General features: G+C 38.3%; 1 non-coding gene and 1 pseudogene across 1 annotated transcript; both read left to right on the plus strand.

The window, feature by feature from the left end:
* LOC131233581 (phospholipase D beta 1-like) overlaps positions 1 to 16,694 on the plus strand; it is a 47,423-nt pseudogene that overhangs the window by 19,356 nt on the left and 11,373 nt on the right.
* Positions 14,797 to 14,903, plus strand: LOC131234139 (small nucleolar RNA R71). Its single transcript, XR_009165548.1, has one exon. It is a non-coding gene; the product is annotated as a small nucleolar RNA R71 (small nucleolar RNA).

Below are 16,694 nucleotides of genomic sequence, written 5' to 3' on the forward strand. Positions count from 1 at the left end.
TCTGATTAATCTAAGGTAAGCCTATCCGTCAATGTGGATCTCATATGATGGAAACATATGGATCTCACAAAAGGATAAAAAAATAAAACCTAAATAATAGATAATATGCATACACCATTCTTCTCATCATTAAAACAATCAATCATCATAACTTAAGGAAATATTAAACCCATGTGCTTCCCTTTTAGCTTGGGCTAGAGGAAACTTAGAAAAACATAATTAAATTGCAGAAATAAAAAGCAACAAGAAAGAAAGAAGAAAAATTACAAATAGAAAAGATCTAAAAGGAAAGAAACAACTTATAAAGCTTTAATAAAATTGAAAACCTTCTAAAAACCCTAAATATTGCTCTTGAATGCTTTGAATGATGTTTTTGAATGCCCTAGGAAGCCCTATTTATAAGTATGGAACTCCAATTTTCGTACAAAGTTAAAAAACCCTAGAAATCACCTCAAATATACGTATTTTCTTAAAATAGACTTCTCTCTCTGCATAGTTCGTTTAAAACAGACTTTTTGCTGCGCAGTTTTTCAAAATAAACTTCACGGCTTCATATACACTTTTTCAGGACGATTTTAGAATTCTTTACTTCAAATCTTCAATTCTTTTCATTCATCACTTGGTTTTCTTTGATCTTTGGCATGTGAATTCTTCAATCTTGGTCTCCTAAGATTCATCCCTTGCCTTGGTGATTTTTGAGTATTAAATTCTTGGTTTTTAGCACCCTTTTTTAATCCAAGCTCTTAAATTCACCTTGCAACATATACATGAGTAAAATAAAATATTAAGATGATTTATGTTCATAAAACCAAAATATAAATGAGAAAAATTATGCAATATTTGAGTTTTTGGCTCCCCAACCAGCATTTTGCTAGTCCTGAGCAAAATAAGCGAAGAAAAATAAAAATAAGAATAAAAAATAATTCTAGAAACAAAATTAAAATGAAAACAAAATTCTAACTACACCACTTTCGCAAGTAATCTCGATTGCATTTAGCATATGCAACAAGCCTTTAAACCCCTAGGTTTCCCCTAGTGGACGAGTTATAGTCTCGTGAGGGTTTCCAGAAATGTTACCCACAAACATTGAAAATAAGAAAAATATTTCAACACTATAAAATTTATACAATTATACCTCTATTCATCATATGAATTCCAAAACAAAACAATACTTACCCTAGATATGAAGTTAGCTAGAATCTTAATTTTTTAATCCATTACATCCTTGAGTTCAGAAACCTATTCTCAAATCTCAAAACCTATAACTGTTCACTCCCCAAGTATAGGGTTGTGATGTAGTAATAAACTCGATGAGACCGAGGTCGAATCCCAAGGGACTGATACATGTACGTTATCTGAAACTAAGTAGAACTAGAACTAGACTAAGATGTAACCTAAATCAAATAGAATTTAAGTAATAATTGTGGAATAATTATCTAAAACTTAAAGAATTCAGAGGTAAGAAACTAGGGATTCAGAGGATCCACTTGTAGAGATCAGGGAGATTGTATGCCTGCATCAAGAACCATGGAAATTAAACTGAACTTACTTGATCTAGTTTCAAGAGATCAGATGGGTGTAAATTAGAGTGGATTCCATCACAAAACTATGCCCATGAGATAAAGCAAACAACAAAATCAAACCAATTCACAGCCAATCTGAGTGGTGTATGAATGTTAGGAAGAGTTCCGTCATCCAACCATGTCCAAGGGGCAATGGTGAACAACAGGGTTTCCTAACTACATAGTCACAATAAGGGAATAGACATACTCAAAGCCATCATAAATATATTATAATTTAAGTCACAATAAATCATTAAAAACTTGAAAGCATTCCATTTAATCAAATTAAAATCAACGTCAGTTCATTACATGCATCCAAGCCATAGGATCAACCCCATCACGCCACACCCTTCACCTCTTAGCCCTAGCTAAGAGGTTTAGCCTACCATGATTAGGCTATCCTCAAATTAAAAAAATAAAAGAAAAATAAAAACTCCTTTTAACTCCCTGTCTAACGTTCCACCTTCCAGCCGTAGATCCCTCCCCAAAATCCCCCTCTCCCTCACTCTCTCTTCTTTTTATAGTTTGCTAGGAGTGGTGGAGAGCCTTCGCAGCAACAGTCGATGAGAAGCCTCCGCAGTAGAGAAACGACGTGCGCCTTTTGAACTTGGTTTGCTCGACTGACTGTCCAATTCTTTCGAAACTGACATCATGGATAGAGTTAGGACCACCTTTTCAAGAGATTGAATGGTATGGATCATCGATCCGATCACGGACGGTGGCCCGCAACTGCTCGCAATTTTCGATTTTCCCGGACGCGGAAAACAGGGCCTGCGCAAGGATGGGTTCGTTGTTGAAGTCGGTGGGGCCCACTTCGATTTTGTTTTGAGAAATCCATTCCGTCCACTGGATTCCTCTCGAAATTTCGGTCAGAAATGACTAGTTTTTGTGGAGTTTTAGTGATGTCCATTGTATAAAATCAACTAGCCATTAATCTTTCGTTTTTGATAATCCACGTGCGTACACGTGTATGGGCTGAAAAGGAAAGCTAAGACAGGGTTTTACCCCATCTATGGAGTGAATGGATAGCTCTGATCATGCATTGGGGCGAAGAATGGGCCCCACTACTCCAAGCCGATGAAACAGCGTCCGCACGTTGTTTCCTTTGTGAAGAAGGTTGGGTCAACCGACTTGACCAAGGGACTTCGTCCGGTGCGCCGTGGGTGCACTTGCACCTTACGTACATTCAATGTACATGTGGGATCCATAGTGATGTTTGTGAGACATCTGCTCCGTCCATTTGCTGTGTCACTCCATTTAAGGCATTGAGAACAAAATTGAAGCATTTTCAGATACAGGCGGGCCTCAAATCACTGATTTATGGGCTGATCTGTCCGTTGGGCCACTTCCAGAGGGATCCAATGGCTGAAATTTGACGTGTACGGTTAGTTTTTGGTCCTCGAGCCATGTATAAAGTTTCGAACTGAACAGATGGTGGAAACCCTGTGATCTTGTATTCTGGTTGACTTTTAGGCCGCTTGAGTTTCAGTTTCTCGATTTTCGCGGATCCCTGGCGTGTTATTCCGTAGATCTTGGTCCCCTGGAGTCCGTCCCTTGCCTTGGTGCATTCTGAACGTTAAATCCGTGCTTTTAGCATCATTTCCCATTCAAGCTCGTAAACACACCCTGCATTACAAACACGATTAATTCAGGCCGTTAAGCAATATCATAATCGTAAATCCATGCAATCAATGGGGTCTAATATGCAATATTTGACCCTCAACACAACCCCCAACCAGCATTTTGCTAGTCCCGAGCAAAATATGCGAAAAGTAAGTTGAGAATTACAGAACAATTTCTATAAACTCGAGTGATTTTTGCAGAATAATCCAGATATGAGAATTCTCAGATTCATGAATGTTAGGTATTACTTTCTTCTAGACTCAAGCGCACGGTAAACTTCATAATCAAGTTCAAAGTATTATTCCAGGAATTAGAAAAATTCTAAACATTGAATTCCATGGATGTATAGTATAATCTCAACTTATTAACATTAAGATTCACCTCTCTATTTAAAGATATTATCGGTAACCAATAAGAGAATTCACGATAACCCAACTTTGCCTTACACATTATCTTCTTTTTAAAAAAAAAATTTAAAAAAAAAAATTAAAAGTAACGCCAAGAAGGGGAATCGAATCCTCACTTATAGGGAGCAAACCTATGGTGAAGACCATTGCCTACCCCTTTCCGACTGGCTACTTTGGGAAATTGAACCTTCACCTATAGGGAGCAAACCTATGGTGAAGATTATTCGCCCAATCCTTTCAATTTTCTTAGGCCGGTTCTTTTCATGCTTAGTGAGTACTACGTTAATCCTTCAATATCAGACTGAAACCTTAATGTGAAAGCTAGATATGACATGTGAGATCATAACTCAATCAATGTTTACAACTTCTAATTCTGGATTAACAATTCAAACTTAACTCTGAAATCTAACAGATACTGAATCCAAGCGTCTTAAATTATCAACATCACGTATCTTGAAGTTCCAAGTGCCCTAGATGGCTGTCAAAATCACTTCGAATTGACAAGGAAGTCCAGAAAAATTAAAAATTTTCACAATTTTTGTTCAAGACCAAGAAAACACTGATTAGGAAACCTAATCTCCCACCCCCAACCTAAAATCTACATTGTCCTCAATGTAAAAGAAATAAGCATGCAATGCACATGGGACAATGAAAATATAAGAGGAGTGATGGAAAGATAGTACCTGGACGAAAGAATCAAGAGGCTTTTCATAGATATCTACGTAAGAGCGGGTCAGCACAAGAGAGAAACCAACAGAAGTAAAATAAAAATAACAAAAATAAAATCCTATCTACACCACTTTCGCAGGTGCTCTCGATTGCATTTAGCGTATGCAACAAGCCTTTAAACCCCTAGGTTGCCCCTAGTGGACGAGTTGTAGTCTCGTGAGGGTTTGCAGCAATGTTACCCACAAACATTGAACTAACTAACTAGGAAAATGAAACGGAATGAAAAGCTGGGTTGGCTCCCAGGAGCGCTAAGTTTATCATCTATCCTAAAGCAGTATAAAACAAACTATCTTAGTCCTATGAAAGCAGGGAAAAATGACTCGATCATACCGTAAGGTTCCTCTTCCGGCCAATATCTTGATAAGTTTCTTAGTAAGTTCCTCAACAGGATCATCCAAAAGCCCTTTTTGCAATAGGCTTGGACGCTCTGGAGCATGACTTTCCAGAGAAACTTATGTACCTCATAAGAAATTTTCCATTGAATTGCTTGAGGTATCCAGAGTATACACGATTCACCTGTAACAGAAGAAGTTTCAACGTTAATATCCCATGGTGAATCAAATACTACAAGTAAATAAAGTTTAGAAAACTTCTGAAGAAGTGATGTAGTCTCAACACATTCCAAAGTTCCAAACTTCGGTTCAATTTTCAGCTCCTCTTCCTTTACTGGTAGACGTTTAAGATCAGGGGAAGAAGGGGCTTCAGAATAAGGGTTCTTTCGGTCAGTGATGACTACCGAGATGTTGTCTTGCAAGGCATCCACTTTATCCTTTGACATGTGATCGTTTGAATCTGCAAAGTATGCCAAGCAATCATCCAAAGAGTTAGGAAGTTCAGCTGAGTGTGACTTATTATCCCCATTGTAGCTCGCGATGATCTGCCTAAGAAAACCATCATCATTGACAGTAGCCAGATGTACGCTTTCTTCCTCCAGTCCTGCACAGACAGATTAAAAATCAATAGGGTAAGCATCGATGTGATCACTTTGTTTATTGAGACTACTCAATCGAGGCGTTGAATTGTCAAATGTGTATAGCTCAGATGGTGGCCTCAATTGAGTGGTTTCAAATTTCAGGGTCGTAGCGAGCAACTCGTCCTTCTCCTGAATCACATCATCATTCGATTCAGAGGCGTGATCCAAACATCTTTCACAAGAGTTAAAAGGGTCGGTTGTAAGGAGCTCTTCCTCCACCTTTAAATCAGACATGTCAGGTGAGGGGAGTGACTCATTATGACCGACCACTTTGTGTGCATCTTGATCATTGACCTGGACCAACCTTGAGATGGATTCCAGGGGAACTGTGGCTACACATTCAGGATCGCCGTCCCAATATTCATCATATTCTAGTTCAGTGCAGTGCACATTTGGGATGGGATCGCCTTCCTCACATTCTATTCCTAAATTTGGTTGAGGTTCGAATAAACTAACCTTTACCTCATCATTGAAATCCTGTGTGTCATGTAAGGAAGGTGTGTCATCATCACTATATTTAAAAGACACCCATGTATCTTCACCATTCCTTTGAACAGTCATCGAGATCTTCTCATCAGGAGATTGAACCGCATGCTCATTAATGGAATCCAACTCCTCATTCCAAATTCCAGATTCCTTCAAAAGTGAGTGAGGATCACTTTCCTCGCATTGTATTTTTGGATTGGGTTGTGGTTGGGATGAGAAAGCTTCCTCTATCCTTTCGAGGCGCGAAGTGAGTGTTTCCATTGCTTTTCTAATTTTCGCAAGACAGGCCATGTCATGTTGAAGTGAATCCTCTTGGGTCGTTTCTGGTTGGATTTCAAAGGTATGGGATCCAAGAGAATTATTATAACATGTTGATGGTTCATTTACCCAATTTTGATGTTCCCACCAGTTATAGTCATACTGATCATAGGTGGGAGAATCTGCTGGTTGGTAATACTTATTATCACTCATGATATAATCACGCATTGTTTTCTTTTTATCAGATGGGTGATAATAATTCTCACAACCATAATTATGATAACCCCAACACTCACATACTGTTTTGTTAATCCGTGGGGTTTAATTGTTCTCCTGCATATAATCACGTAAGGACTTCTTAGCCGGTGGATCTTTATATTCTGATCGGTTCTCACTAATAGTTTTAGAAAAGTTTTGAGACATAGGTTGATTTATATATTCATCATCCCAAAATAGGTTATTCTTCTCAGCATACTGACGTTCCCACTCGTGCATATACATGATGAAACCCTTAATCTGAATTTAATCCTAAGAAAAACAGAAGAAAAGATCCTACAGCAATGTGTAAAGTAAGAGGAGGAGAAGTTAGAAAGAAGGTACCAAATGAGAAGTTCCTATGTTAAGATCCTGTAAAAGAAAACAAAAGAGATTACTTTCTAAACTAGAAAGTCTAAAGTTAGAAAGTTCCTATAATTGAAATAGAAAGTTAGTTTCTAAAAAGGAAAGTTCCCTAAACCTAGAAGCTAAGTTGGTTTCTAAAAAGAAGACCTAGAATTAGAAAGGGATTAATAGTTTAGAAGTTATTTCAGAATTCTACAAAACAGGAAAACAGGTTAGTTCCTAAAAATAAAATAAAATAAAAACCTTTAACCTAAAGTTAGTAAAATCCTAATCTTAACCTAATTCTAAAACTAATTAATTTCAGAAAAACGTAGCCGTCAATCCCCGGCAACGGCGCCAAAAACTTGTTCACTCCCCAAGTATAGGGTTGTGATGTAGTAATAAACTCGGTGAGACCGAGGTCGAATCCCAAGGGACTGATACCTGTACGTTATCTGAAACTAAGTAGAACTAGAACTAGACTAAGATGTAACCTAAATCAAATAGAATTTAAGTAATAATTGTGGAATAATTATTTAAAACTTAAAGAATTCAGAGGATCCACTTGTAGAGATCAGGGAGATTGTATGCCTGCATCAAGAACCATGGAAATTAAACTGAACTTACTTAATCTAGTTTCAAGAGATCAGATGGGTGTAAATTAGAGTGGATTCCATCACAAAACCATGCCCATGAGACAAAGCAAACAACAAAATCAAACCAATTCACAGCCAATCTGAGTTCTTTATGAATGTCAGGAAGAGTTCCGTCATCCAACCATGTTCAAGGGGCAATGGTGAACAACAGGGTTTCCTAACTGCATAGTCACAATAAGGGAATGGACATACTCAAAGCCATCGCAAATATATTGTAATTTAAGTCACAATAAATCATTAAAAACTTGAAAGCATTCCATTTAATCAAACTAAAATCAACGTCAGTTCATTACATGCGTCCAAGCTATAGGATCAACCCCATCACGCCACAAGCTTCACCTCTTAGCCCTAGCTAAGAGGTTCAGCCCAACATGAATGGGCTGGATCCAAAACAAATTAAAAAAAAAAAAAAAACAAAAACAAAAACTCCTTTTAACTCCCTGTCTAACGTTCCACCTTCCAGCCGTAGATCCCTCTCAAAAATCCCCCTCTCCCTCACTCTCTCTTCTTTTTATAGTTTGCTAGGAGTGGTGGAGAGCCTTCGCAGCAACAGTCAGTGAGAAGCTTCCGCAGCAGAGAAACGGCGTGCGCAGAAACGAGTGAAAACACCTTGCTTTTGAACTCGGTTTGCTCGACTGACTGTCCAATTCTTTCGAAACTAGCATCATGGATAGAGTTAGGACCACCCTTTTAAGAGATTGAATGGTATGGATCATCGATCCGATCACGGACGGTGGCCTGCAACTGCCCGCAATTTCCAGTTTTCCCGGACGCGAAAAACAGGGCCTGCGCAAGGATGGGTTCGCTGTTGAAGTCGGTGGTGCCCACTTCGATTTTGTTTTGAGAAATCCATTCCGTCCACTGGATTCCTCTCGAAATTTCGGTCAGAAATGACTAGTTTTTGTGGAGCTTTAGTGTTGTCCACTGTATAAAATCAACTAGCCGTTAATCTTGCGTTTTTTACGATCCACGTGCGTACACGTGTATGGGCTGAAAAGGAAAGCTAAGACAGGGTTTTACCCCATCTATGGAGTGAATGGACAGCTCTGATCATGCATTGGGGCGAAGAATGGGCCCCACTACTCCAAGCCGGTGAAACAGCGTCCGCACGCTGTTTCCTTTGTGAAGAAGGTCGGGTCAACCGACTTGACCAAGGGACTTCGTCCAGTGCGCCGTGGGTGTACTTGCACCTTACGTACATTCAATATACATGTGGGATCCATAGTGATGTTTGTGAGACATCTGCTCCGTCCATTTGCTGTGTCACTCCATTTAAGGCATTGAGAACAAAATTGAAGCATTTTCAGATACAGGCGGGCCTCAAATCACTGATTTATGGGCTGATCTGTCCGTTGGGCCACTTCCAGAGGGATCCAATGGCTGAAATTTGACGTGTACGGTTAGTTTTTGGTCCTCGAACCATGTATAAAGTTTCGAACTGAACAGATGGTGGAAACCCTGTGATCTTGTATTCTGGTTGACTTTTAGGCCGCTTGAGTTTCAGTTTCTCGATTTTCGCGGATCCCTGGCGTATAATTTCATCGATCTTGGTCCCCTGGAGTCCGTCCCTTACCTTGGTGCATTCTGAACGTTAAATTCGTGCTTTTGGCATCATTTCCCATTCAAGCTCGTAAACACACCCTGCGTTACAAACACGATTAATTCAGGCCGTTAAGCAATATCAAAATCATAAATCCATGCAATCAATGGGGCTAATATGCAATATTTGACCCTTAACACCACCCCCAGCCAGCATTTTGCTAGTCTAACTTTGAGAAATATGCATGTTCCCTATCCTAACCCCTTTCAATCATCCCAAGAATATGAAATCTCTAGTTATCTCATTTTTTATGACATTTCTTCTTTTATCATCATATCCTCATTATTATAGACCACCCTTAGATGAAGATTCTCATCGGGTTTGCTTCATAACCTAAGGTATCATACTTGTAATGGTAACAGTAATGGATACTTGGGTATCCTTACTCCTGATTACTGACACGATTGTTATGGTCATTGCATTCATGCTCTATAATAAAAATTTCTTTTTTCTATCACTCTTTTTTTTCTTTAATATTCTCACTTTTAAACGTATATCAATGGTACTAGTTCATTCAACCTTGTTTTAATCAAAAGTTGTTATTCTGGTTCACACATCATATTCCTCACTTAGTTAGTTAGGGTGTATTGTGAATTCAGTACATCAAATTACAACTCACTTTAAACTAGTGATTAGATAGTTGAACTTAAGTTTATAATTTTCAGTTGTCAGAATTCGGACTACTATCAACCTAGACTAAATATTAACTTTGCCTTTGGAATTCGCATAATATCATGTTCACATTCTTGTATAAAAATATTATTTTGAAAATGTTGAAATTTTTTTTTCTCATAAACCTAAAAAAATAAACTTAAACCTAACTGAAACCTAAAAATAATAAAAATAATAATAAAATAAACTGAAACCTAAAAAAAAAAACCTTCACATGGATGACTATCCACACCCCCCAACCTAAAATCTACATTGTCCCCAATGTAATGATAATGTAATGTAGAGAACAATAAAAATAAAAGAAAGGGTGGATAGTACCTGCCATGAAAAACTCACCTGCTATGTGACACTAAAAAAATTGAATATGATACAAATCCTACACAAATGCTCCGTCAGACTAGGAGCATCAATCTGAATATTCTGGCTCATGAAGAGGGAAGGACTCCTCTCCCAAATGAAAGTTTTCCACATAAGGCTTCAATCTCTGACCATTAACCTTGTACACATTGCCATTACGTGGATTCTCAATTTCAACAGCCCCATGAGTATAAACATTCTTCACAATGAAGGGGCTTGTCCATCTTGATCTTAACTTTCCCGGAAAGAACTGGAGACGGGAATTGTACAATAGGACCTTTTGCTGAGGTTCAAAATTCTTCCTCAGGATATTTTTGTCATGAAAAGCTTTGGTCCTCTCTTTGTAGATTTTAGAATTTTCATAGGAGTCTCTCTTCAGCTCCTCTAATTCATTCAACTCTAATTTCCTTTGTCTACTTGCTTGGTCCATATCAAAGTTTAATTTATTTATTGCCCAGTATGCTCTATGTTCCAATTTCATAGGCAAGCAGCAAGCCTTTCCATACACCAATTTATATGGGGGCATTCCAATCAGGGTCTTATAAGCAGTACTATAAGCTCATAAAGCGTCTGATATTCTGAGAGACCAATCCTTCCTATCTGGCCTTATAGTTTTCTCCAAAATATGTTTGATTTCCTGATTAGAAATCTCAGCTTGCCCACTGGTTTGTGGGTGGTATGGAGTACTCAATTTATACTTGATGTCATATTTCTTCATCAAAGCCTCAAATATCCTATTGCAAAAGTGAGACCCGCCATCACTAATGATGGCCTTTGGAGTTCCAAATCTAGCAAAAATATTTTCCTTGAGGAATCGTATGACCACTTTGTTGTCATTGGTCCTACTTGGAACTGCCTCAATCCACTTTGAAACATAGTCCACACCAACTAATATATAAAGAAATCCAAAAGAAGATGGAAATGGACCCATAAAATCAATACCCCAACAATCAAAAATCTCCAATGGTAAAATTGGGGATAAAGGCATCATGTTGCGCCAGGACACTCTTCCCAACCTTTGACATCTATCACAAGCAACACAGAAAGCATGGGTGTCTTTAAACATGGTGGGCCAGTAAAAACCACACTGCAGGATTTTTGCAGTGGTTTTCTTAGCAGAAAAATGGCCACCACATGCTTCCATGTGACAAAAAGAAATAACACTTCGAACTTCATCCTCTGGGACACAACGTCTAAAAATTTGATCAGTCCCATATTTATATAAATACGGGTCATCCCAGAAGAAGTTCCTAACCTCGGTTTCAAAACGCTTCCTATCTTATGACTTCCAATGATATGGCATTTTTTCCATTACAAGATAGTTCACTATATCCGCATACCAAGGCAATTTGGAAATCGCAAATAATTGTTCATCAGGGAAAGTGTCCTGGATATGCATCTCCTCAATGGAATCATCTAACACTAATCTAGAAAGGTGATCGGCCACTACATTTTCTACTCATTTCTTATCTTTTATCTCTAAGTCAAATTCTTGGAGTAAGAGGATCCATCTCAAAAGTCTCGGCTTTACATCCTTCTTAAATAGCAAATATTTCAAAGCTGAGTGGTTCGTGAAAATGACCACTTTGGATCCCAGCAAGTTGGACCTAAACTTATCCAAAGCAAAAACTACTGCAAGTAACTCTTTTTCAGTTGTTGAGTAGTTCACTTGGGCTAAGTTTAGAGTTTTACTCGCATAGTGAATAACGTAGGGGCGTTTATCTTTCCTTTGGCCCAAAACAGCCCCTATGGCATAATCACTTGCATCGCATATTAGTTCAAAAGGAAGTGTCCAATCTGGTAGACGCATGATAGGTGCGGTGGTAAGGGATGATTTAATTTTATTAAAGGCACTTGCACACTCATCTGTCCACTTAAATGGAACATCCTTTTGAAGAAGATTAGTCAAGGGTCTAGTAATGGCACTAAAGTCTTTGATGAATCTTCTATAAAAACCAGCATGCCCTATAAGTGATCTAATATCTCTAACAGTTCGGGGGATAGGTAGATTAGCTATAATGTTGAGTTTTGAGCGATCTACCTCGATTCCATTTTTGGAGATAACATGGCCCAAAACAATTCCCTTCTGAACCATGAAATGACAATTCTTCCAATTTAAGACAAAGTGTTTTTCTTCACACCTAGACAAGACAAGAGATAAATTATTGAGGCATTCCTCAAAACTACTCCCAAAAATAGAGAAGTCATCTATGAAAACCTCAAGAAACTTTCCAACCATATTTGAAATAATGCTTAACATACACCGTTGGAAAGTTGCTGGGGCGTTACACAATCCAAATGGCATCCGTTTGAAAGTAAACGTGCCAAATGGACAAGTGAAAGTGGTTTTCTCTTGGTCTTCAAGGGCTATCTCTATTTGGTTCGATCCAGAATATCCATCAAGAAAACTATAGAAGGAGTGACCTGCTACCCTCGCTAAAACTTAATCAATGAATGGTAGAGGGAAATGATCCTTTTTTGTGACCTGGTTCAATTTTCTATAGTCAATGCAAACACGCCAACCAGTGGTGACACGTGTCGGTATGAGTTCATTATTAGAATTCTGCACAATAGTTATTCCGGATTTCTTTGGGACTACTTGAGTTGGACTCACCCAAATACTATCGGATATTGGGTAGATGATTCCCATATCCAATAATTTGATCACCTCATTTTTTACAACTTGCATCATGTTTGGATTGAGACGCCTTTGAGGTTGTCTAATTGGTTTGGCGTCCTTATCGAGGTGGATCCGATGGGTGCATATGGAAGGGCTTATACCCTTAATGTCAAAAATGGTCTAGCCCAAGGCTCCTTTATAGTCCCTTAGAATTTCAACAATTTAATCTCTTAATCCTTCTCTAAAAATGAAGAGATCACTACAGGATAAGTTTTATTTTTTCCTAAGTATACATACTTAAGCTCATTTGGTAGTGGTTTTAAATCAAGCATTGGAACATTGGTTGGTGATGGCAAAGGTCGCGAGTCCTCGATAGATAGGATTTGAGTGCGTGGTCTCCATTGGTACATACCAATGTCCTAGGTGGTAGTGCTCTCATTATCATCACAAATTTCAGTAAACACTTTTTCTAAATCAGAATTTTTCATGTCCCTAATAACTTGAATCAATTCCTCAGTCAGACTAGGTTCCAATTCTTCTTCTTCTATCAAGTAATCCATGAAATTCAACTCATGGATCTCATTATTATCAATGGGCTGCTTACATAGATTGAAAATATTTAGCTCTAGAGTCATGTTACCAAAAGACAAGTTCATCATTCCATTCCTGCAATTTATGATTGCATTTGAAGTTGCTAGGAATGGGCGGCCTAAAATGATGGGAACTTGAGCACTAGCATTTACACATGGTTCAGTGTCTAGTACAATAAAATCCATGGGGAAGTAGAATTTCTCCACTTGGACTAGCACGTCCTCTAAAATTCCCCTTGGTACCTTAATAGAGCGGTCAGCGAGTTGGAGTGTAATCGTGGTTGGTTTAAGCTCGCCTAACCCCATTTGTTTGTAAACTGAATAAGGTACTAAGTTGACACTTGCACCCAAATCTAACAAAGCATGCTCAATTTGAAAATTTCCAATAATATAAGGAATAGTGGGACTTCCCGGGTCTTTATATTTGGGTACAGCCCTTTGTTGAATGATAGCACTCACTTTCTTAGTAAGGAAGGCCTTTTTGTGCACATTTAATTTCCTCTTTACAGTGCACAAGTCCTTGAGATATTTAGCATATGATGGAATTTGTCTAATGACATCAAGCAGAGGAATATTGACAGTAACCTTTTGGAGCACATCCAACACCTCTTGATATTTCATGGGGACAGTTGGATTCCAAAATCTAGATGGGAACGAAACTGGAGACTCATATGACTTAGTCTCTTTATCCTTTTGCTGTTGCGGCTCTTGAACCATAGCCAGTTCATCATTTTCTTGAGACAGTGGCTCATCCTCCGGTATTTCTACCAGTTGCATTATCTTGTTATCGACCTCTTTTCCACTTCTCAAGGTAATGATGGCCTTAGCTTGTTCATGATGTAGCTCACTTGGATTTGAGTCTCCAATGAAATGTGTGTTTCGAGGGTTTGGCACAGGTTGAGAAGGAAGGGTGCCTTTTTCCCTAGCATTTAGTTGAGTCTCAATCCTAGCCACAACTGTCTTTAATTCCTGATTTGATTGGATTAGAGACTGATTCATTTGAGCTTGAGAGTTCATGAATGTGGTCAATGCATCCTCCACAGATGATCGCTTTGGCGAGGGCACATATGGTGCATTGTTAGGTGCCCCAAAGAAGTTATTTTGTGGAGGCATTTGAGGTGCATTGGGCACATTAATTTGTGGTCCATTCCTCTAACTAAGATTAGGATAGTTACGCCAATTTGGATTATACGTGTTTCTCATTGGTTGCATAACTGACCTTTGGTAGTTATTTATAGCATTTTCTTACTCATGCTCATGCGTGATATTTTGTACAATTGAGATTTTTGAACAATCCTTTGTGTCATGATCTGTACCACTACAAATGCTACAAAAATTACCTAAGGAAGTGTTTGTTTTAACAATATCAACCTTCCTAATTTCCAAGGCTTCGACCTTTCTAGCCAATGTAACGAATTTTGCATTAAGGTCGTCTTCCTCTCTTAGGACATATATCCCTGCTTTCTCTTTAGGAATGGGTCTAGTTTGGTCTGATTTAGCAGAGACATCCCATGTCTGCGTATTCTCTGCTAACATATCTAGAAAATCCCAAGCCTCATTATGATCTTTGTCAAGAAAGGTTCCACCACACATCATCTCTATGAACTGACGGGTATCCATGGTGAGCCCCTTTCGGAAAGCATCAATCACGTGTCATGGTTCATAACCATGATGTGGACAAGTAATTAGAATGTCTTTGAAGCGCTCCCAAGCTTGAAAAAATAGTTCATTCCCCTTTTGGGAGAATGACATGATTTCTTATTTTAGTGCATTTGTTTTGTGCTCGGGAAAGAACTTTTTCAAAAACTCTCTACTTAAGGCTTGCCATGAAGTGATGGTATTAGGTCTTAGAGAGTTGAGCCATGCTTTGGCCCGATCCTTTAGAGAAAATGAGAATAACCTAAGCTTAAGTACATCCCTATTGCCATTGTTTACTTGTAACGTTGCAATTACTTCCTCAAAGTCCTTGAGGTGCAAGTAGGGGCTTTCAGAATCTAAGCCATGAAATTTAGGAATTAATTGAATCACACCTGGTTTAAAATCAATGTTCCCTGTGTGAGCAGGGAACACTATGCAAGATGGTAAAGTTGATCTTTCAGGGTGTAAATGTTCACGTAAAGTCCGTGGTTGATTTAACACATTCCTATGAACTTCATTTTCATCCTCAAGAGGAGGATTATTTTGATTTATAGTTGGATCTGACAGATTTGGATTTGGATTATCAATTGGGTCTGCCATGGAATCCAAGTGATGTTGAGTGCCTCTTCTAAGTGAATGATCAAGGCCTGGAACTAGTCCCCCTTCAGAGGAGAGTCGATTGTTTTGATCCCTACTCCAACGGGACATAAACCATCCACACCACACAACAAATACTACTAATTCAAATCGCAAGTATGATACTTAAAATAAAAATAAAAACTTAAATTAACAACCCAGGTGGCAAGGCCAACCATAAGGGTTCGGGCGGGGCCGACCATGAGGGTTCAGTCCAAAAAGCAAAATAAATCAACAACCCAGGTGGCAGGGCTAACCATGAGGGTTCAGTCCACAAAGAAAAATAAATCAACAACCCAGGTGGCAAAGCCGACCATGAGGGTTCAGTCCACAAAGTAAAATAAATCAACAACCCAGGTGGCAGGGCCGACCATGAGGGTTCAATCCACAAAAAAAAAATCAACAACCCAGGTGGCAGGGCCAACTATGAGGGTTCAGTCCATAAAGGAAAATAAATCAACAACCCAAGTGGCAGAGCCAACCTAGGACACGAGATCCATAAAAAAATTTAAAAATAAATAAATCAATAAAGTAAAACTAATGCAAAAATTAAACTATGCTAATCTGGAAAATAGATTAAGCGGATAATCTTTGTGATCAAACAACAACTATAGGACAACCATAGCACTTGAGTGATAAAATCCCAAGCAGGGCAACCTTATGTCATAGTTAGTGCTTAAAAGACCCAACTAAATTTATTTTCAAAGAAAAAGAAAAGAGGAAAAAAATAATAATAAAATAATAAAAAAAATCTATAGAAAATCTGGAACCTTTGAAGAAAACTTACCTTAGCTATTTTGCACAGATCTGATCTATCTCGGTCCTCAGCAAAGGCGCCAAAAACTTGATTGCTTGCCTCCAAGTGCGAGAGGTTCATAAGTAATATCCTCGTGAATACGAGGTCGATCCCACAGAGATGAATTGCGAGAAGGAAAAAATCAAATGCAAAACAAACTAAGTAATAAAAACTAAACTGATGATTTGATTTTTGGATTTTTGAATGGATGTAATTCAATGGAATAAAAAACACCCAAGCTTCAAAGTTCCACACATAGGTTAATGTTCCAAAATCATGATGACTTGGATAACATGTAACACCCCGTAGCACTATGGTCAGCCTAATCGAAAAATAAAACACTTTAAATATTTTAATAAATAATATAAAAGATTAGAAAATAATGGATTTGCACCATTGACATATATTCTCAAGCGCCAGTGATTTTAAGTATTCAATATCTATAGGATAATGAATATCAAAGAAATATAACAGGTTGAGAACATCTCCTA

The sequence above is a fragment of the Magnolia sinica genome, chromosome 18 (genome assembly GCF_029962835.1).
Source record: "Magnolia sinica isolate HGM2019 chromosome 18, MsV1, whole genome shotgun sequence".
Classification (NCBI taxonomy): Eukaryota; Viridiplantae; Streptophyta; class Magnoliopsida; order Magnoliales; family Magnoliaceae; genus Magnolia; species Magnolia sinica.